The sequence below is a fragment of the Ranitomeya imitator genome, chromosome 5 (genome assembly GCF_032444005.1).
Source record: "Ranitomeya imitator isolate aRanImi1 chromosome 5, aRanImi1.pri, whole genome shotgun sequence".
Classification (NCBI taxonomy): Eukaryota; Metazoa; Chordata; class Amphibia; order Anura; family Dendrobatidae; genus Ranitomeya; species Ranitomeya imitator.
The window spans coordinates 415,123,990-415,146,360 of NC_091286.1; the positions used below are offsets into that span (position 1 = coordinate 415,123,990).

Consider the following 22,371-nt stretch of genomic DNA (forward strand, 5'->3'; position numbering starts at 1 on the left):
GGCTCCATCCTAAAAGTTAATTTTAATTTTGAATTGAACAGCCAATCACAGAGATTGTAGTTGCGGGAGAGCGGCAACACCTCCCAGTATAACGACTCCATCTACCCATTAAAAAAAATGATGCATTAATCCGTCCCTAGCCAAAAAGGCCCAGGGCACAGCGATGGATTATTATGTGCAATATCAGAAAGGGGTAAAAGAAATTCTTTCATCAGAGCTTGATTTTCTTTATGTTGGAAGATTGTTAAAACTATTATTTTAATAGTACAAAATATCTAGACACCAAAAAATTGTCACAACCAAATCCAAGAAACTGAAAGATAAAAATATGACACAGACATTTCTTGAAACCTTGTGGTTCTACTAATCATAGGAGTACTAGATATGCATTTGCTTTGCAATAAAGGACACAGTTATCCTGTCTTTTATGTATTTTACCTATAAACCAAATATTCTATAATAATGGGTGGAGGCTTACTCTATTATTATTTGTGAAAGCTTTTTCCTCGGCATTTTATCCCCTGTACAATAAGGTTGTTAGATGATACCTGTTACACTATGACGTGGAATATTTCCCAAAAGGCATTGAATTATTCTTCATTTCTCATTTTAAGAAGGAATCTTTCCCACCCTTGCTTAGTTGCCTTTCCTCGACCATGAAGTTATCACTCATCTTAATCTTTGCCTTTACCAGTACTGGGAAGAGTGCATTTATAGGTAAGAAGGGGAGAATTGTATAGGGTATTAGTGGAGCAGGGCAGGACCCAGGATGTGATTAATCTGCAAAATTATTGTACACTGAAGAGACAGATGTAGATATGAAAATATTTTGAACAAGAGATAAATAACTCGGTATAAAGTGCCTTACTTTCTCTATACTCAGATTACACTATCTCTATACATTACGATTACACAGATACACTTTCTCTATGCACAGATACAATTAGTTTTGACTATCTATTTTATCATATGATGTATATGAAGCAAGAAAAAAAATTCAATTGTTTTTTTATTTTTTTTATTTACAGCATTCATGTTATTGTAAAAATGACCAAATGACCTGACAATATGATTTTCCAAGTTTGTATGATTACAGCAATACCAAGTATGCATAGATTTTTTTAATTTAAATGGTGAAAAAAATGCAGAAATTTTGTAAAAATACTTTATGCATGTCACCACTTTTCAACTTTGGAGCTGCGCGAGGGCTTGTTTTTTGCGCTCGGAGTCTATGTTTTAATTGATATGATTTTGGGGCATACCGTGTTTTTAGGACTATAAGTGGCACTTTTTTCCTCCCAAAATTTGTAGGAAAATGGGCGGTGCACCTTATAGTCTGGTTGCCCCTGGTGTGTGTCTGTGGATGGGGAGGTGGGTGAGCGGCAGCGGTGGGGCAGTGAGTCACCGGAGGCAGAAGCCAGCTGCTGCAGCTAACACCTGTGCCATCTGATAGAGAAATGAATATTTACTGCTCCCCATGACCATAGTCACGCCCACCTCTATGCACTGAAGCTGGTGACGAGAGGTAGGACGGACTCTGGGCGTGGGAAGCAGTGAATATTCATTTCACTCTAATAGCGAGAACAATAGCCGCCGCTTCCAGCGGCTGGGAGATCACATGTGCCCACTACTAAAGGGAATGAACATTCACTACTCTCCACTCCCATGGGCATGGAGACCAGTGAATATTCATTTCTCTTTAATAGCAGGTACAGTAGCCACAGCCGCCGGCATCCTGCAGCTGCCTGACAATCACGTGTGCCCGCTATTAAAGAGAATGCATATTCACTGCTCCCCATGCTCATGGGAGTGGAGAGCAGTGAATATTTATTCCCTTTAGTAGCAGGCACATGTAATCTCCCAGCCGCAGGAAGCCTGCGGCTGCAGCTACTTTGCCTGCGGCTGCGGTTACTTTGCCTGCTGTTAAAGTGAAATGAATATTCACTGCTCTACACTCCTATAGTCCCGGGTGTGGAGATCAGTGAGTATTCCGGCAGCTGTCCTCGGCTTGTAAGCAGCACATTATTGTCATTCGCTGCTTACAAGCTAAAATCAGCTGCTGGCACCAGAACAGAATGCTGCGATGTAGCACAGAGAAGGTAAGTAGAATGGTTTATGTTTTTCTGATGGGGGCCATGCATACCATGATGGGAATGAGGGGGCCATGCATACCAGAATAGGGATAAGGGGAGCATGCATACCAGGATAGTGATGAGGGGGCATGCATAATATGATGGGCATGAGAGGGCCATGCATACCAGGATGCGGATGAGAGGGCCATGCATACCAGGATGGGGCTGAGGGAGCCATGCATACCAGGATGGAGATGAGGGGGTCATGCATACCAGTTTGGGCATGAGAGGGCCATGCATACCAGGATGGGGATGATGGGGCCATGCCTACCAGGATGCGAATGAGGGGTCCATGCATACCAGGATAGGGATGAGGGGGCATGCATACCAGGATAGGCATGAGGAGGCCATGCATACCAGAATAGGAATCAGGGGACCATGCACACCTGGAGGTTGATGGAGGGGGAGAAGCATACCAGGGTGGGGATGAGGGAGCCATGCACACCAGGATAGGGATGAGGGGGCTATGTATACCAGGATAAGGATGAGGGGGCTATGTATACCAGGATAGAGATGTGGTGGCCATGCATACCAGGATAGGGATGATGGGGCTATTTTAATTTTGAATTACACCATTCATTTTACCATACAATGTACTGAAAAATGGTCAAAAAAAGGGTTTTGCGAAACCCGACTGTCTCAAAAGTCGAATCGAGTGAAATCGGCCGATTATCGCAAAAAGTCGGGGTCGGGGATCGACCGAAACACGAAACCCAATGCAAGTCAATGGGGAAGCATAGTCGCCAGTGAGTGGAGGCCAGGAAAACACCTACAGTGCCCATTTTAATGGCAAAAACATCCATTCTTGGTACTGAAGCTTGTCAATCTTAATTTACCTTATAATAATAGGCATTGGAAATTGGGGGTCATTTGGCTAAAGTTGTGGGGAGTATGGTGGTTCAAGTATTTAGTGGGCCCAGGAAACGTGGACCACGTCACGGCAGTGGAGCAGGGAGAGGTAAGTATTTCAACTTTGCAAGTGCTGTGATCCTGAGCAAGCAGGGGGGGCCCACTCGTTCGCATTGGCACTGGCACAGGGCCCCTCAAAGTACGGCGGTGTGTTTGCATGGCGGTGGCGCCTCCCACCGGCAGCGACACTTTTGCGTACTATGAGGGGCCCTGTGCCAGTGACGTCGCCAATGGGTATCCCCCCCACCTGATGAAGGAACCTGCACTTTCATCTGCACCTTCCTTTTTGTCCCCGTGTAAGGTGGTATAGTATGCGGGAAGGGGAACCTCACTTTCAGCAGGGTCAGAATCTGGCTGTGTAGCGTGCAAGGGGAATGTAGCGGTCTGGGTCAATGTACCAGCAGAGTCATCTAGCAATGGCTGGGCAATGGGCAGGATGAGGAGGAAACACAGATATAGTCCCAAATACAAAAGTAGGCTAAAAGCAGTTCAAAATGTTTAACAGGACTAAACAGGCGGCATTGCTTAGTTCAGTGGAGGACAATTGTAATGAGAGGCTGACACAGTGAGTAGGCCCAAATCAGTAAGTAGTCTAAATGCAGTTCAAAATTGGTAACAGTAGTAAACAGGCGGCACTGCTTTGTTCAGTGGAGGAGAACAGCAAGGAGCGGCAGACACCGTTAGTAGGCCCCAACCCAACTAGTAGGCCAAATGCAGTGTAATATTAACAACTACAGTACTTAACGAGAGCCTGAAAATGGAAGTTCAGGACAGGAAACCAGGAGAACAGAAAGGAGCGGCATACACCGTTAGTAGGCCCCAACCAAACTAGTAGCCCCACTGCAGTTGTTCCATTTAACAACTATTTAACAAGAGCCTGAAGATAGAAGCTCAGGAAAGGCAACCAGGAGAACACCTTGGAGCGGTAGACACTGTTAGTAGGCCCCAACCAAACTAATAGCCCCACTGCAGTTTTAAAATTCCGATAGGCTGAAACCCTGATAATTGCAGGTCCTTTTTTTTTAAGAGGACAGCTGTATTGAGTGGCGCAGCCAGACACTGCTAGTAGGCCTTACACCACAAAGTTGGCTCCATGCAGGTTTAAAAAAGGTTACATGTGTACACGGTCAGCATTGGTGTGGTCAGCGGAGGACTATTGGAAGGAGGGACCGCAGACAGACTTAGTAGGCCTAACATAAAAAAAGGTGGCTCTATGCACTCTTAAGTAGGTTCCAGGGGTACACAGGCAGCATTGGTGTCGTCAGCGGAGGACTATTGGAAGGAGGGACTGCAAACAGACTTAGTAGGCCTAGCATAAAAAAGGTGGCTCAATGCAGTTTGTTATCTTGCAGGGGTACACAGGCAGCATTGGTGTGGTCAGCGGAGGACAATTGGAAGGAGTGTCTGACACAGTTAGTACTCCAAAAGAATACATAGATGTTAATGTCTCGCAAAAAAACAAAACCAAAAAAAAAAGGTGGCATACTTAGGTACAGGGGTGGGCTTTTTAAAGGAAAGCTAGGTGTCAGCCGGGAAAGGTGGGGCAAAATAATTAGAAATCCATGAGTGGTTCATTTTAATGAAGGTTAGATCATCGACATTTTGGGTAGCCAGATGAGTCCTTTTTTCGGTCAGTATTGAACCAGCAGCACTGAATACTCTTTCTGATAGCACACTAGCTGCTGGGCAAGCGAGCTCCTGCAATGCATATTCGGACAATTCAGGCCAGGTATCTATTTTGGATGCCCAGTAATCAAATGGGAATGACGGGTGAGGGAGAACATCGATAGGGGAGGAAAAATAGTTAGTAACCATACTGGACAAATGTTGTCTCCTGTCACTTTGAATTGATGCTGCAGTACCTGTCCTGTCTGCGGTCATTGCAAAATCACTCCACAACCTGGTCATAAAACCCCTCTGTCCAACGCCACTACTGATTTGTGCACCCCTAACACCTCTGCCCTGTTGCCCCCTGCAGCTCGTGTGAGAACCATCACCGGCGCTGTGTGCTGGGAATGCCTGAATCAAACGGTCAACAAGAGTTGCTTGTTTGGTTGCCAATATTTGTTCAAGGTTCTCATGTGGCATGATGTTTTGCAGTTTCCCCTTATAGCGTGGATCCAGGAGGCAGGCCAACCAGTAATCATCATCGGTCATCATTTTTATAATGCGGGGGTCCCTTTTTAGGATACGCAAGGCATAATCCGCCATGTGGGCCAATGTTCCAGTTGTCAATTCACTGCTTGTGCTGGGTTGAGGAGCACTTTCGGGCAAATCAACGTCACTTGCCTCCCTCAAAAACCCAGAACCTGGCCTTGCAACGCCACCAGTTTCTTTTGCCCCCTGAGAAGCTTCCTCATCCAAAAAATACTCATCCCCATCATCCTCCTCGTCCTCCTCCTCTTCGCCCGCCATCTCGTCCAGTAGACTTCCCTGACCAATGGCTGACTGTCATCATGGCTTCCCTCGTCCTCGGCTGCAGACGCCTGCTCCTTTGTGTGTGTCAAACTTTGCATCAGCAGATACATTAGGGGGATGCTCATGCTAATTATGGCATTGTCTGCACTAACCAGCCATGCGCATTCCTCAAAACACTGAAGGACTTGACAGAGGTCTTGTAGCTTCGACCACTGCACACCTGACAATTCCATGTCTGCCATCCAACTGCCTGCCCGTGTATGTGTATCCTCCCACAAATACATAACAGCACGCCTCTGTTTGCACAGTCTCTGAAGCATGTGCAGTGTGGAGTTCCACCTTGTTGCAACGTCGATGATTAGGCGATGCTGTGGAAGGTTCAAAGACCGCTGATAGTTCTGCATACGGCTGGAGTGTACGGGCAAATGGCGGATGTGCGAGCAAAGTCTGCGCACCTTCAGGAGCAGGTCGGGTAACCCCGGATAACTTTTCAGGAAGCACTGCACCACCAGGTTTAAGGTGTGAGCCAGGCAAGGAATGTGTTTCAGTTGTGAAAGGGCTATGGCAGCCATAAAATTTCTTCCGTTATCACTCACTACTTTGCCTGCCTCAAGATGTACACTGCCCAGCCATGACTGAGTTTCTTGCTGCAAGAACTCGGACAGAACTTCTGCGGTGTGTCTGTTGTCGCCCAAACACTTCATTGCCAATACAGCCTGCTGATGCTTGCCACTAGCTGTTCCATAATGGGACACCTCGTGTGCAACAGTGGCAGCTGCGGATGGAGTGGTCGTGCGACTGCGGTCTGTGGACGAGCTGTCGCTTCTGCTGGAGGACGAGGAGAAGGAGGAGGGGGGGCAAACGCCTACAGCCAACTGTTTCCTAGACTGTAGGCTAGGCAGAACTGTCCCAATATTGCTGTCCCCTGTGGACCCGGCATCCACCACATTAACCCAGTGTGCAGTGATGGACACGTAATGCCCCTGGACATGCCTACTGGTCCATGCATCTGTTGTCAGGTGCACCTTTCTACTCACAGATTGCCTGAGTGCATGGACAATGCGGTCTTTTATGTGCTGGTGGAGGGCTGGGATGGCTTTTCTCGAACAGAAGTGTCGACTGGGTAGCTCATAGCATGGTACAGCATAGTCCATCAGGGCTTTGAAAGCTTCGCTTTCAACTAACCGGTAGGGCATCATCTCTAACGAGATTAGTCTAGCAATGTGGGCGTTCAAACCATGTGTACGCGGATGACAGGATGAGTACTTCCTTTTCCTAACGAGAGTCTTTTGTAGGGTGAGCTGGACTGGAGAGCTGCATATGGTGGTACTAGCGGGGGTGCCGGTGGACATGGCAGACTGAGAGAGGGTTGGTGATGGTATTCTTGCTGTTGGCCTACATACAGTGTTTCCTACCACGAACCTGGTGATTCCCTGACCGCTTTGGCCTTGCGACGAAACCTCCACATTTGCTGCAGGTGGTGTGGTAAACGTTGGGCTTACAGTGAGGGAAGGGATGTAGTGTTGCTGACTAGCTTCATTGTGAGAGGGTGCAACAATGTTAAGGGACGTTTGGTAGTTAGTCCAGGCTTGCAAGTGCATGGTGTTTAATTGTCTAGGCATGCAACTTGTATTTAAACTTTTAACATTCTGACCTCTGCTGAAGGTCCTTGAGCATTTCTTACAGATTACTTTGCACTGATCATTTGGATGTTGGTTAAAAAAAAATGGCAGACTGCACTACTATTGGATACCTTTTCAGGCATTGCACACTAAGCTACTTTAACCGGATGGCCACGCTGTCCTACAACTGGTTTTGGTTTAGCCACACGTTTTTGGCCAGATACGGGCCTGCCAGATGGAACCTGTTGCGATGTTGATACCTGCTGCGGCTCCTCCTCCGCTTCAGAGCTACTGCCGGATGCATCCTGTTCCCCCAATGGCTGCCAATCTGGGTCAACAACTGGGTCATCTATGACCTCCTCTTCTATGTCCTGTGCACCTTCCTCTGTGTCACCGTGTAAGCCGGTGCTATAGCGTTCGTGACGGGGCTCCATAGTCTCATCTGGGTCAGATTCTGGATCAGTACACTGCGAGGGCAATGTTGTGATCTGAGTCAAAGGAACAGCATAAGAATCGGGCTGTGGCTGTGCATCTGTGCACTCCATGTCCGATTCATCTTGTAATGGGCATGGCCTGTTAACAATTTCCCTTTCTAACCCAGGAACGGTATGTGTAAAGAGCTCCATGGAGTAACCCGTTGTGTCGCCTGACGCATCCTTCTCTGTTGTTCTGGGTGAAGAATGCAAGGAAGCGACTTGTCCCTGACCGGGAACATCCACTGACGATGCGCTGCTTTTACATTTTGCACTTTCCGAAGAGGAGGCAAAAGAGCTAGAGGCAGAGTCAGCAAGGAAAGCCAAAACTTGTTCCTGCTGCTCCGGCTTTAAAAGCGGTTTTGTTACTCCCAGAAAAGGGAGCGTTCGAGGCCTTGTGTTGCCAGACGATGACGGTGGCTGAACAACTCGAGACTTAGGTGCTATATTGCTTTTCCCACGACCACCTGATGCTCCACCACCACTACCATCATTACCAGCTGGCAATGACCGCCCACGGCCACGACCTCTTCCACCAGACTTCCTCATTCTTGGAAATATGTAACCAAACTTACCAATGTTATTTGGTATTGTAAAACCAGTTACAAGGTGGACGCAAAATTCCCTTTATAGGTGTGTGAGAATGCAGGGAAAATCAGGCCCACTGTATTACAGTACACAGTTTCAGTGGCTGACAGATATGCCACTAACAGGACTGACGCAGATGCACCGATTTGCCAATATTAATCTCCCCTTCTTTTTGGGGGGGGGATGGGAGACTAGTGAATCAATCTGGCCAACAGTTTTACAGTAGTGTTTCAGTGGCTGACAGATATGCCACTAACAGGACTGACGCAGATGCACAGATTTGCCAATATTAATCTCCCCTTTTTCTTTTTACTGTTTCACAGTATTGTTTCTGTGGCACAAAATGACTGACAGATACAACAGACTGGACTGGCACAGATGCACTGATTGGCAATATAAATCTCCCTTTTTAGGTGTGGGACAGTGCAGAAAAATACAGGCCCACTGTTTCACACTACACAGTTTCAGGGGCAGAAAGTGGCTTGAAGATATATTAAAAAAAAAGGGACTGTACTACAATTACAATCTGCCTACAGTAATCTCAGAGAAGTATGGCAGGCAGCAATAAAAAGGACTGCTGCACACAAAAGTGTGGACAAACAAACAAGATAGCTGTGCAGAAAGGAAGGAACAACATGATTTGTGCTTTGAAAAAAACAGTTGGTTTGCACAGCGGCGTACACACAGCAATGCAGCTATCAGGGAGCCTTATAAGGCAGCCTAAGCTACAGAGCTGATGCACCAAAAAAAAAAACTCCACTGTCCCTGCAAAGAAAAGGTGGTGTTGGACAGTGGAAATCGCTACAGCACAAGCGGTTTGGGGGTTAATGTACCCTGCCTAACACTATCCCTGCTTCTGACGAAGCGGCAGCAACCTCTCCCTATGCTCAGATCAGCAGCAGTAAGATGGCGGTCGGCGGGAACGCCCCTTTATAGCCCCTGTGACGCCGCAGAAAGCAAGCCAATCACTGCAATGCCCTTCTCTAAGATGGTGGGGACCGAGAACTATGTAATCACGCTGCCCACACTCTGCGTCCTCCTTCATTGGCTGAGGAATGGCGCTGAACGCGTCATATGAAACGCGACTTTGGCGCGAAGGTCGCGTACCGCATGGCCGACCCCACACAGGGATGGAGTCGGGTTTCATGAAACCCGACTTTGCCAAAAGTCGGCGACTTCTGAAAATGACCGATCCGTTTCGCTCAACCCTAGTCAAAAATTCCAAGTGGGATGAAATTATTTTTCTTAAACAAATTCTGAAGTTCGTAAAAAAAAATTAAATACAGCTAGTTTGTGTTGCCATTCTCTGAGAACAGTACATTTATTTTTGCCAAAGGAGCTATGTGAGTGCTGGGGTAGATACGTAGATACATCATGGTAACACAATACCCAATACATGTGCAGGTACTGGCGGCGGCTCCATTTAACTGCTGCTGTTAGAGGTTGATAGTGGGATCTAAATGGTTAAACAGCAGCAATTAGAGCAAGCTGTAGTAGTTGCAGTTAAAGACACATCTGTTGCACGTGGAAGGGGCCCAGCTCCTGAACCCCGACTACACATGTGTATTATTCACTCTGTATATATGGCAATATCATACATTATTATTGTTTGGCATGCTTTTTATGCAGGTCACAATGCACTGGTGCTTAAAATATAATCCAATTATTGTTTGCTTCCTAGATTATAATGCATTTGAGATTCATACCTCACCCTCTATGCTGACGACACCCAATTATACATTTCTTCCCTTGACATCACCCCTACCCTAATTCAAAATACCAAGGATTGTCTGCCTACTGTTTCTAACATCATGTCCTCCCTCTATCTGAAACTAAACCTCTCCAAAACGGAACTACTTGTGTTTCTCCCTTCTACTAACCTCACTTTACCCAACATCGAAATTACCCTGGAGGGTTCAACCATAACTCTCAAGCAGCATGCCGCTGTCTTGGGGTCATATTCAACACCGAACTTTCCTTTACTCCCTATATCCGATCACTCACTCGCTCCTGTCACCTGCATCTTAAAAACATCTCCAGAATCCGACCTTTTCTCACCTTTGAAACTGCTAAGACTCTTATTGTCGCTCTTATTCATTCCCGTCTGGACTACTGCAACTCTCTTCTGATTGGTCTCCCTCTTACCAAACTTTCTCCTCTCCAATCCATCTTGAATGCGGCAGCCAGGGTCATATTTCTGGCCAGCCGCTTCACCGATGCCTCCATCTTGTGCCAGTCATTACACTGGCTACCCATTCGCTACAGGGTCCAGTATAAACTCATCTCTCTCACCCACAAAGCTTTCCACAGTTCTGCACCGCCTTACATCTCCTCTCTCATCTCCGTCTATCGCCCTACACGTGCCCTCCATTCTACAAACGACCTAAGACTAACATCCCCCGTAATCCGAAGCTCACAACTCCATCTCCAAGACTTCTCTCGTGCTGCACCAGCTCTCTGGAATGCACTTCCCCAGACGATCAGACTGAAACCTAGCCCTGACCTATTCAAGCGCACTTTAAAAACCCATCTCTTCAAACAAGCCTACCACATCAACTACTCAGTAAACTAACTTTGCCCTGTTCCCTCCTTCCAAACATTATTCTGAATCTGCACCCTACTATTCAGCTGTCTCCACACCCTCCATGCACACGATAACTGCACTTGATACTTGACTATTGCACTTAAACACACGGGCTGATGACCGGATCATGCATCTTTATATGAAAATCCCTATTTATTATAATTGCCAGACCTGAAATAACAAGTACTTTTCACCTATTGTGTCCCCCCATTTCCTTGTAGATTGTAAGCTTGCGAGCAAGGACCTCACTCCTAATGTCACTGTTTAAATTGTCTTAACTTGTATTGAATTTATTGTCTGTACATGTCCCCGCTTAATTGTAAAGTGCTGCGGAATATGTTGGCGCTATATAAATAAAAATTATTATTATTGCTCTATTTCTATATACTAATACTCTTTTTGTGACGGATTATATAATCTTGGTCCTCCCATACAGCTAGATTGGTGTTGCACGGATGTGCGTTCAGCGTCCTGTCAGTCCTCCGGCGCTTGTATCTATAGGTGCCCCCATGATGTCGGCTCACATGGCTCCCCTGTAGCCTAGTGCCGCAGGTCGCATGACATGAGTGCCAGTGGCTTACACAGAGGTGGATCCGTCACTATACATCCGGTCTTACCCTATTGGCTGCAGCTACTTTTTTATGCCATATGATTCCATTCTGACACCACCCCCTGACGAAGGTTTACACTGACACATGTGGACCCCAGCATAGATGTCCTGGGATCCAGTATTTTTTTTATTTTCACGTCTGTGTTTAAACACTTATGCAAAGAAGTGGTGTTTTGAATCATTATATGGTCTTTGTGTGCATTTTTACCATTAGTGTGTCATCAGTGATTTTCATAGATAGATAAAAAAATAAAGCTTAAATAATAAAAATAAATTACAAAGCTTATCCTATTATTTGTAATGTTACATACTGACAGCACACGGATGGCAAACATATGCCATCCATGAGCCATACATGTTTTTCATGAGAGGCCTGGATGTCTTCCAGGGGTGTAACAATATTGTATCTTACAGTGATTAGGATCTTTAGAAGGACGTAGATCTGGGGATTTATTCTGATGGAATATAGGTTGAACTGGATGGACAAATGTCTTTTTTTGGTCTTGCTAACTATGTTACTATGTTACTATGTTACACTTGAATTGGCCCTTTTCATCCATGCTGCTGGAAAAAGCAGACATATGAATAGCACAATAGATTATAATGGGTACGTAAAAAAAAATTCATACAACATGTACGTGCAACACTGTTGTCTGAATGAAGCCCTACTAGAAGTGTTAATAATCTGCCAGGTAAAGAACAATATAATGAATAAATAATCACTTTTTTCAACAAAGAAAAGCAAATATGAAGACAATTTGAACCTTACATTCTCAAAGATAAAGGAAAGTATAGAGCTAAATATTAAAGAGAATCTGTCAGCAGGATCAATCCCCCTAATCCGTATAGATTGGCACATAGGTCATAGGAAGCTGAGTAAAATGACACCTTGATATCTGCAATGTGATGTCTTATTCCAGAGAAATCTGTGTTTTTTTTATATGTAAATGAGCTGCTCACCGCTATGGGCCAGACACTGATCTGCATGAGAATCTGCCTCCAGAGATTATTATAAATAAAAGGAGGCAATACCAGTGTGATGTGTAATGGTTAACGGAGTTACCAGTGTGATGTGTAATGGTTACCGGAGTTACCAGTGTAATGTGTAATGGTTACCGGAGTTACCAGAGGGGTTTGTCTCTATGTAAAGTTTTGTCTAAAGTCCGCTTTAAGGGAGGATATTAGCGAAGGGAATGAGGATGTCGAGTCCATATGGGTCGAAATTCATGGAGGGAAAAATGGTAACAAAATTCTCATTGGGGTCTGTTACAAACCCCCAAATTTAACAGAAATCATGGAAAGTCTACTTCTAAAGCAGATAGATGAAGCTGCAACCCATAATGAGGTCCTGGTTATGGGCGACTTTAACTACCCGGATATTAACTGGGAAACAGAAACCTGTGAAACCCATAAAGGCAACAGGTTTCTGCTAATAACCAAGAAAAATTATCTTTCACAATTGGTGCAGAATCCAACCAGAGGAGCAGCACTTTCAGACCTAATACTATCTAATAGACCTGACAGAATAACAAATCTGCAGGTGGTCGGGCATCTAGGAAATAGCGACCACAATATTGTACAGTTTCACCTGTCTTTCACTAGGGGGACTTGTCAGGGAGTCACAAAAACACTGAACTTTACTCAGAAATAAGAATACAGATAATAAATGGAAAATGTTTAAGAACATCCTAAATAGGCACTGTAAGCAGTTTATACCTTGTGGGAATAAAAGGACTAGAAATAGGAAAAACCCAATGTGGCTAAACAAAGAAGTAAGACAGGCAATTAACAGTAAAAAGAAAGCATTTGCACTACTAAAGCAGGATGGCACCAGTGAAGCTCTAAAAAACTATAGGGAGAAAAATACTTTATCTAAAAAACTAATTAAAGCTGCCAAAAAGGAAACAGAGAAGCACATTGCTAAGGAGAGTAAAACTAATCCCAAACTGTTCTTCAACTATATCAATAGTAAAAGAATAAAAACTGAAAATGTAGGCCCCTTAAAAAATAGTGAGGAAAGAATGGTTGTAGATGACGAGGAAAAAGCTAACATATTAAACACCTTTTTCTCCACGGTATTCACGGTGGAAAATGAAATGCTAGGTAAAATCCCAAGAAACAATGAAAACCCTATATTAAGGGTCGCCAATCTAACCCAAGAAGAGGTGCGAAACCGGCTAAATAAGATTAAAATAGATAAATCTCCAGGTCCGGATGGCATACACCCACGAGTACTAAGAGAACTAAGTAATGTAATAGATAAACCATTATTTCTTATTTTTAGGGACTCTATAGCGACGGGGTCTGTTCCGCAGGACTGGCGCATAGCAAATGTGGTGCCAATATTCAAAAAGGGCTCTAAAAGTGAACCTGGAAATTATAGGCCAGTAAGTCTAACCTCTATTGTTGGTAAAATATTTGAAGGGTTTCTGAGGGATGTTATTCTGGATTATCTCAATGAGAATAACTGTTTAACTCCATATCAGCATGGGTTTATGAGAAATTGCTCCTGTCAAACCAATCTAATCAGTTTTTATGAAGAGGTAAGCTATAGGCTGGACCACGGTGAGTCATTGGACGTGGTATATCTCGATTTTTCCAAAGCGTTTGATACCGTGCCGCACAAGAGGTTGGTACACAAAATGAGAATGCTTGGTCTGGGGGAAAATGTGTGTAAATGGGTTAGTAACTGGCTTAGTGATAGAAAGCAGAGGGTGGTTATAAATGGTATAGTCTCTAACTGGGTCGCTGTGACCAGTGGGGTACCGCAGGGGTCGGTATTGGGACCTGTTCTCTTCAACATATTCATTAATGATCTGGTAGAAGGTTTACACAGTAAAATATCGATATTTGCAGATGATACAAAACTATGTAAAGCAGTTAATACAAGAGAAGATAGTATTCTGCTACAGATGGATCTGGATAAGTTGGAAACTTGGGCTGTAAGGTGGCAGATGAGGTTTAACAATGATAAATGTAAGGTTATACACATGGGAAGAAGGAATCAATATCACCATTACACACTGAACGGGAAACCACTGGGTAAATCTGACAGGGAGAAGGACTTGGGGATCCTAGTTAATGATAAACTTACCTGGAGCAGCCAGTGCCAGGCAGCAGCTGCCAAGGCAAACAGGATCATGGGGTGCATTAAAAGAGGTCTGGATACACATGATGAGAGCATTATACTGCCTCTGTACAAATCCCTAGTTAGACCGCACATGGAGTACTGTGTCCAGTTTTGGGCACCGGTGCTCAGGAAGGATATAATGGAACTAGAGAGAGTACAAAGGAGGGCAACAAAATTAATAAAGGGGATGGGAGAATACCCAGATAGATTAGTGAAATTAGGATTATTTAGTCTAGAAAAAAGACGACTGAGGGGCGATCTAATAACCATGCATAAGTATATAAGGGGACAATACAAATATCTCGCTGAGGATCTGTTTATACCAAGGAAGGTGACGGGCACAAGGGGGCATTCTTTGCATCTGGAAGATAGAAGGTTTTTCCACCAACATAGAAGAGGATTCTTTACTGTTAGGGCAGTAAGAATCTGGAACTGCTTGCCTGAGGAGGTGGTGATGGCAAACTCAGTCGAGGGGTTCAAGAGAGGCCTGGATGTCTTCCTGGAGCAGAACAATATTGTATCATACAATTATTAGGTTCTGTAGAAGGACGTAGATCTGGGGATTTATTATGATGGAATATAGGCTGAACTGGATGGACAAATGTCTTTTTTCGGCCTTACTATGTTACTATGCTACTATGTTACTATGTTACTATGTTACCAGTGGGATGTGTGATGGCCGCTCTTTGCTCTCCTGATCTCACTGCAGAGCTGTGTGCGATTATAACTGACACATCTACAGGTTCCTCTCAGCCTCCATCTCACAGGCAGACATGGGTGCAATAATGTTACAATACAGCAGGGCTGTGAGAGATCCAGAAAGTGTGTTTGTAAGAAGACAGATTTCAGTTCTCCTGTTCTGTGTTGGTTACATGTCTCTCACACTGGGAATGCCTCCTTTCATATATATTAAGCACTGGAGGCAGATTCTCAGGGAGAGCAGTAGTCCTACTGAGAGATTCTTTAAAGGGAACCGGTCACCTCCAAAATCGAGGGTGAGCTAAGCACACCAGCATCAGGGGCTTATCTACAGCATTCTGGAATGCTCTAGGTAAGCCCCCAATGTATCCTAAAAGATAAGAAAAGAGGTTATATTATACTCACCCCGGGGCGGTCCCGGTCCGGTCCGATGGGTGTTGCAGTCCGGCCCGGCGCCTCCCATCTTCATCAGATGACGTCCTCTTCTGGTCTTCATGCTGTGGCTCCGGCACAGGGCAGACAAAGTACACCTGCGCCAGAGCCGCAGCGTGAAGACCAGAAGAGAATGTCATCCTATGAAGATGGGAGTCCCCGGACCGGACCGCGACGTCCTCCGGGATCGGACCGCCCGCCCGCCCAGGTGAGTATAATCTAACCTCTTTTTCTCATCTTTTAGGATACATCGGGGGCTTATCTACAGCAATACAGAATGCTGTAGATAAGCCCCTGATGCCGGTGGGCTTAGCTCACCCTTGATTTTGGGGGTGAAAGGTTCCCTTTAATTGACTATTAACAAATAGTGAATTATGTGACATTTCTGTTTTCTGTATAGGACTCTGCACATCAGACCCAGTGATATGCTGTAAAGGAGTGAACAGTGCCTGCAGGAGAGTAGACTGCTACTGCGATGAGTATTGTTTTGCAAACAAAGACTGCTGTCCAGATTTCGGAAATGCATGTAGTCAAGGTAACAGAGCTTGCATTAACAATCTTTGCTCACATTTCACAAACAATTCAGTCTTTTTCTCTTCACAGTGTTACTGTATGGGATAATTCTTCTTTTTTTTCAACTCAACTTGTAAAATCCGTGTCGTAATGATTGTCTTATTTTGTTATTAAGAGGAGCTTTTTATGAGTCCAGCTAGAGTGAGAGAGCGCATGAGTCCAAGTGCAGCTTGTACTGAACAGTGTGAGATTTCAGCAGTAGCAGAGAGGAGGTGCTATCAATCTAAGTGGGCAGAGTTTGCGCTTAAACGTTCACAAAGAAAGCTTATATATATATATATATATATATATATATATATATATATATATATATATATATATACAGTTAGGGCCAGAAATATTTGGACAGTGACACAATTTTCGCGAGTTGGGCTCTGCATGCCACCACATTGGATTTGAAATGAAACCTCTACAACAGAATTCAAGTGCAGATTGTAACGTTTAATTTGAAGGGTTGAACAAAAATATCTGATAGAAAATGTAGGAATTGTACACATTTCTTTACAAACACTCCACATTTTAGGAGGTCAAAAGTAATTGGACAAATAAACATAACCCAAACAAAATATTTTTATTTTCAATATTTTGTTGCAAATCCTTTGGAGGCAATCACTGCCTTAAGTCTGGAACCCATGGACATCACCAAACGCTGGGTTTCCTCCTTCTTAATGCTTTGCCAGGCCTTTACAGCCGCAGCCTTCAGGTCTTGCTTGTTTGTGGGTCTTTCCGTCTTAAGTCTGGATTTGAGCAAGTGAAATGCATGCTCAATTGGGTTTAGATCTGGAGATTGACTTGGCCATTGCAGAATGTTCCACTTTTTGGCACTCATGAACTCCTGGGTAGCTTTGGATGTATGCTTGGGGTCATTGTCCATCTGTACTATGAAGCGCCGTCCAATCAACTTTGCAGCATTTGGCTGAATCTGGGCTGAAAGTATATCCCGGTACACTTCAGAATTCATCCGGCTACTCTTGTCTGCTCTTATGTCATCAATAAACACAAGTGACCCAGTGCCATTGAAAGCCATGCATGCCCATGCCATCACGTTGCCTCCACCATGTTTTACAGAGGATGTGGTGTGCCTTGGATCATGTGCCGTTCCCTTTCTTCTCCAAACTTTTTTCTTCCCATCATTCTGGTACAGGTTGATCTTTGTCTCATCTGTCCATAGAATACTTTTCCAGAACTGAGCTGGCTTCTTGAGGTGTTTTTCTGCAAATTTAACTCTGGCCTGTCTATTTTTGGTATTGATGAATGGTTTGCATCTAGATGTGAACCCTTTGTATTTACGGTCATGGAGTCTTCTCTTTACTGTTGACTTAGAGACAGATACACCTACTTCACTGAGAGTGTTCTGGACTTCAGTTGATGTTGTGAACGGGTTCTTCTTCACCAAATTAAGTATGCGGCGATCATCCACCACTGTTGTCATCCGTGGACGCCCAGGCCTTTTTGAGTTCCCAAGCTCACCAGTCAATTCCTTTTTTCTCAGAATGTACCCAACTGTTGATTTTGCTACTCCAAGCATGTCTGCTATCTCTCTGATGGATTTTTTCTTTTTTTTCAGCCTCAGGATGTTCTGCTTCACCTCAATTGAGAGTTCCTTTGACCGCATGTTGTCTGCTCACAGCAACAGCTTCCAAATGCAAAACCACACACCTGGAATCCACCCCTGACCTTTTAACTACTTCATTGATTACAGGTTAACGAGGGAGACGCCTTCAGAGTTAATTGCAGCCCTTAGAGTCCATTGTCCAATTACTTTTGGTCCCTTGAAAAAGAGGACGGTATGCATTACAGAGCTATGATTCCTAAACCCTTTCTCCGATTTGGATGTGGAAACTATCATATTGCAGCTGGGAGTGTGCACTTTCAGCCCATATTATATATATAATTGTATTTCTGAACATGTTTTTGTAAACAGCTAAAATGACAAAACTTGTGTCACTGTCCAAATATTTCTGGCCCTAACTGTATATATATGTTAGGACTGGCGGAACGCACCAAGAGAGATGATATAGATGCGTTCGCAGTCCGGGGTCCACCGTGCAGGTGAAATCTGCTGCTAGGAAATGACAGACAATATGGCGGTATTCAAAAGTATACACGCGTGGGTTAAACCTCACCCAGCGTGAAGAAAGCGATCCTGTTGCGTCACAGGACCGCGGTACCGCACATAGAGCGCGAGCAAGTGGTCAGCGAACTAAACCCCAACAGGGATTGTAGTCCGATTAGACCCTTGCTGGCACTACACCGCAATTGGGTGTGAAAGGAATTATATAATTAAGGCACCGAAGTGCGAACTGTGCCATGCTGGCAGGCACCACTAAGCACCCAGACGTGGGTCAGGAAGCGCACACTGGCGCGTGGCACCGCACTGGCGGTCACAGCAGTAGACGCTGACACGTGTGTGACACGTTGAGTGATAAGTCGGGCGCTAAATAGCAGCCATACTCCATACGCGAACAATCATACAATAGGGTAGGGGTATTTAAAGAACGACTTGCACTCACAACAAACACACGTATTAAATTGTACACTAGCGCATGGCCGTGCGGTCATGCGCAGTTTATATAGTTGCAGGACAGGAAGCGGCCACAGAAACTTTGCCCTTCCAAGACCTGCCAAGAGGACCAATAGAATGCGCTGCAGAGTCTGAGCACATGACCCTCGATCTCCAACGGGAGATCTTGCCCTGGGCATGCTCAGTGTGCGCAGACAAGGACTTAGTCCCAGAGAAGTCCACTCGCCACTGACCAGTATAGGCTTTACAGGCAGAAGCTGGAGAAGCAGCAGTAACTCTTCTCACAGAGTCAGACTGAGTGAGACGCTGGGATCGACGTCCCTGCTGAGCAGGCTCCACTGCGGCTGGAGGAGAATGGGAGACCGCAGCGGAGACGGATCGAGATTCCCCCTGTGCAGCAGAGGAAACTCGACTCCTAACATTACCCCCCTCCTAGGGCCCCCCCCCTCCTTGGGCCTCGCTACGTTCGAAGGCAGCAATGAGCTGTGGGGCCCGAATGTTTTCAGCAGGCTCCCATGACCTGTTCTCTGGACCATAACCCTTCCAATCCACCAGATAGAACTTTTTGCCGCGTACCACCTTACACCCCAAAATAGCGTTCACCTCGTAATCGTCCGTAGACGAACCCGATGTCCCGGCAGATGACTCGGAAAATCGGGACATGTATACGGGTTTCAAGAGGGACACATGAAAGGTGTCGGTGATACCCAAGCGTGGAGGAAGAGCCAGGCGGTAGACCACAGGATTAACCTGTTCGAGAACCTTAAAGGGACCCAAGTAGCGAGGCGCAAACTTAGTGGACTCAACTCGCAGCCTGATGTTACGGGCGGAGAGCCACACCAAGTCGCCAGGAGCAAAGGTCGGAGCGGGGCGCCGATGAACATCGGCGGAGGACCTCATTCTCTCCTTGGAAGCCCGAATGGCATCCTGAGTGCGATCCCAAATGTCCCGTGCCTCCACAGCCCAGTCTGCCACCCTGGAATCGGCGGAAGACACGGGCATGGGCACAGGTACCCGCGGATGCTGACCATAGTTAAGGAGGAATGGGGTCTGTCCAGTGGAGTCAGCTACAGCATTGTTAAGAGCAAACTCCGCCCACGGTAGCAAAGATGCCCAGTCATCTTGTTTAGCAGAGACAAAATGTCGCAGATATGTGACCAAGGTCTGGTTGGCTCTCTCCACCAACCCATTCGTCTCGGGATGATATGCCGAAGAGAGATTCAACTCGATACTGAGAAGGCGACAAAGCGCTCTCCAGAACCGAGACGCAAACTGGGGACCCCGGTCACTGACAATTTTGTCTGGCATACCGTGAAGACGAAAGATGTGTTTAACAAACAATGCTGCCAAGGCCCGTGCAGAAGGTAGCCGGGGAAGCGGCACCAAATGCACCATTTTAGAAAAATGGTCGGTGATAACCCAAATGACAGTACAGCCATGTGACTTGGGCAAACCCACCACAAAGTCCATCCCGACCATCTCCCAGGGCCTGTCTGCCACCGGCAGAGGGTATAACAACCCAGCTGGCCGTTGACGGAGAGACTTATTTTTTGCACAAGAGACACATGCCCGAACGTAGTCTCCAACGTCACGAACCATATGTGGCCACCAATACATTCTCGCCAACAACTCAGATGTCCTCTTTGCCCCAAAGTGTCCACCCACTCTGGACGAATGAGCCCACGAGAGAACCTCCGGACGCAAATTGATGGGGACAAAAGTCTTGCCCGGAGGCACAGACTCAAGCGAAACCGGAGCTACGGTTCTCAGACTCTCTGAAGGGACAATGAGCCGAGGCTCGTCCTCCTCCTCCACAGTTGACACCAGGGAGCGAGAGAGCGCGTCAGCACGAATGTTCTTCTCCCCGGCGAGATAATGTAGAGTGAAGTGGAACCGGGAGAAAAACAAGGACCATCTGGCCTGACAAGAATTCAGCCGCTGGGCTGTCTGTAAATAGACCAAATTCTTGTGGTCCGTGTAGACTTGGAATGGGAACCGAGCACCCTCCAAGAGATGTCTCCATTCCGAAAAGGCCAACTTCATTGCCAGCAACTCCCTATCCCCGATGGAGTAATTTCTCTCCGCTGGTGAGAAGGTTTTTGAGAAGAAGAAGCATGGATGCTTCCGACCTTGAGCATCCTTTTGATAGAGGACTGCTCCTGCACCAACGGAAGAGGCATCCACCTCCATTAGGAATGGCTTATCCACCTCGGGACGATGTAAGATGGGAGCGCTAGCAAAGTGGGACTTAATAGAAGTGAAGGCCTTGGAGACCTCTTCGGACCACGATTTAGGATTCGCTCCCTTCTTGGTGAGGGATACCAAGGGAGCTACCAGGGTTGAGAAGTGGGGGATGAACTGACGATAGTAATTTATGAACCCCATAAAGCGCTGCACCGCTTTCAGAGAATGGGGTTCCTGCCAGTCCATCACTGCCTGTAGTTTGGCAGGATCCATAGCCAATCCCTGGGCCGAGATGATGTAGCCCAGGAAAGGTAAAGACTCCTGCTCAAACATACACTTCTCCAATTTGGCATAGAGGGAGTTTGCCCGTAGGAGGTCGAAGACTTTGCAAACATCTCTCCGGTGGGAGTCAATATCTGGAGAGTAGATAAGAATATCATCCAGATAGACTACGACCGAGGTGGAAAGCATATCCCGGAAGATATCGTTCACAAAGTCTTGGAAAACGGCTGGGGCATTACAGAGCCCGAAGGGCATCACCAGATACTCATAGTGCCCATCCCTGGTGTTAAAGGCCGTCTTCCATTCGTCCCCCTCACGGATGCGAATCAGGTTGTAAGCACCCCGCAAATCTAATTTAGTAAATACCCTTGCTCCCCGAAGTCTATCGAATAACTCAGATATCAAGGGCAAAGGATACTTATTCTTAACGGTGATGGCGTTAAGACCCCTGTAGTCTATGCATGGGCGCAATTCCCCATTCTTCTTCTGCACGAAGAAGAACCCTGCCCCAGCAGGTGACACTGACTTCCTAATGAATCCTCTTGCCAGATTTTCCTGGATGTACTGTGACATTGCCTCCGTCTCCGGGAGAGATAGCGGATAAACTCGACCCCGGGGAGGCTCAGCACCAGGCAAGAGATCAATAGGACAGTCATAGGGGCGATGGGGCGGAAGGATCTCCGCCGCCTTTTTGGAGAACACGTCTGCATAAGACCAATACTGCTTGGGGAGAGAGGATAGATCTGCAGGTACCTCAGTAGTAGCAACCTGAACGCACTCCCTCTGACACCTACCCCCACAAGATTCACCCCAACCCAGAATTCTGCCTGAGGACCACTCGATATGAGGGGAGTGGTACCGTAGCCAAGGTATTCCCAACAGGACCTCATCAATTCCTTCCGGAATGACGAGCAGAGAAATTATCTCCTGATGAGATGGCGACATGGACAGAGTAAAAGGGATGGTCTGGTGTGTTATCTGTGAGGGCAATGTCGACCCATTCACCACTCGCACCGTTACTGGTTGAGCAAGCATAACCAGGGGTATTGCGTGACGTTGGGCAAAGGCAGAAGACATAAAATTGCCCTCCGCCCCAGAATCCACGCAGAGCTCTACCGAGTGGGAGAATGAGCCAAAAGTAATTGTCCCCTTAAAGGACAACTTAGAGGCAAACGTCGCCGTGTCTAGTGTACCTCCACCTACTACCACTA

At 46.0% G+C, this 22,371-nt stretch overlaps 1 protein-coding gene across 1 annotated transcript in view; it reads left to right on the top strand.

The window, feature by feature from the left end:
- The first annotated feature begins 657 nt into the window (after nucleotides 1-657).
- Nucleotides 658-22,371, top strand: part of LOC138638062 (uncharacterized) — a 66,381-nt gene continuing 44,667 nt past the window's right edge. The window contains exons 1-2 of the mRNA XM_069727034.1: nucleotides 658-717; nucleotides 15,998-16,132. The gene's annotated coding sequence lies outside the window, so the exon portion shown is untranslated. The remainder of the gene's footprint in view (nucleotides 718-15,997; nucleotides 16,133-22,371) is intronic.